General features: G+C 37.3%; 1 protein-coding gene across 1 annotated transcript in view; it reads left to right on the top strand.

Moving 5' to 3' along the window:
• The first annotated feature begins 401 nt into the window (after positions 1-401).
• The window catches only part of myt1b (myelin transcription factor 1b), a 90,373-nt gene continuing 89,766 nt past the window's right edge, over positions 402-1,008 (top strand). Inside the window, exon 1 of the mRNA XM_084427868.1 lies at positions 402-458. The gene's annotated coding sequence lies outside the window, so the exon portion shown is untranslated. The remainder of the gene's footprint in view (positions 459-1,008) is intronic.

The raw sequence follows: 1,008 nt of genomic DNA, 5'->3' as shown, positions 1-1,008 counted from the left end.
ACTTTGAATATTTCACAGTCCATTAAATGGAAATCTTTGCTGTAAGTGTTAGTCCAAGACAACTGCCAAAAAATGAGTGTAAAATAAACAGAAAAAGTTATTTTGTGACAAGAAAGTCCTCTTTAACATTCTTTGTGTTGTCATTCAAAATAATTTGGACGTTTTTACCCCCTGCAATAATTACAGAACAGTGTACCTATCTATAGATAGTAAGTATAGAAAGGTAAGAGAAAGCAGAGTCCATAGTTTCTCTGGAAACATGTGCCAAAGATATGCAAATACATTCAAATTAGATTGGACACAAAATAAATAAACATTGGTTCTTGTATGCTTTCGATTTGAATTTCAGGTGAACTCCCCTTAGTGTTTGCATATGGAAATCACAGCAAGGCTTTTACTTTGTCCCAGAACCTCACAGTTTTTAACAGACAACAACAGATGCCATGCTACAAGTGAAGGTAAGATTTTGTATTTGTTGTGTTTTACTTGAAATCTTTACTGTCCGAGTTACTTTTTAGATATGGCTATACAATTATTTGCTGGATTCTCAAATGTAAGAGAGAGTTAGAAAGTTTGGACTGTTTGGTTAGACCTAAACAGATCTTTAACCTGGGTTTAGCCTTGTGTTTTCCACACAGCTGCGCTTTTTGCAGTTTGGAACTTGTTTGATTTTTCCTGTTAAATCCAAAGTATTTGATAATAGGAAAGAAGCTGTTCAAAGAAAGTCACAAGACGAGCAGCTGTAACGGCCGGCAGTGCTGAACTGAGCCTCTGTGTGTCAGTGTTGCCCGAGGCGCTAGGCTGTTGCAGCTCAAGTCACTTTGAACTCTCTGAAGTTACATACTTTTCACTTTCAACTGCCTAATGGGACATCACACTCCTGCTGAATTATGTCTGGGACGAAGCAGTTGAGCTTGTTTGGCGGAGTTTATTTACTTAAACTTAGTTTGACCTGAGACTGATCTTGGAAAAAGGTTTTGGAAACATGTTTCAACGTCTTTCATGCTC

This window comes from Rutilus rutilus (genome assembly GCF_951802725.1).
Source record: "Rutilus rutilus genome assembly, chromosome: 13".
Lineage (NCBI taxonomy): Eukaryota > Metazoa > Chordata > Actinopteri > Cypriniformes > Leuciscidae > Rutilus > Rutilus rutilus.
The sequence above is the reverse complement of the archived record's forward strand: the minus strand, read 5'-3'. Positions and strand labels throughout refer to the sequence as shown.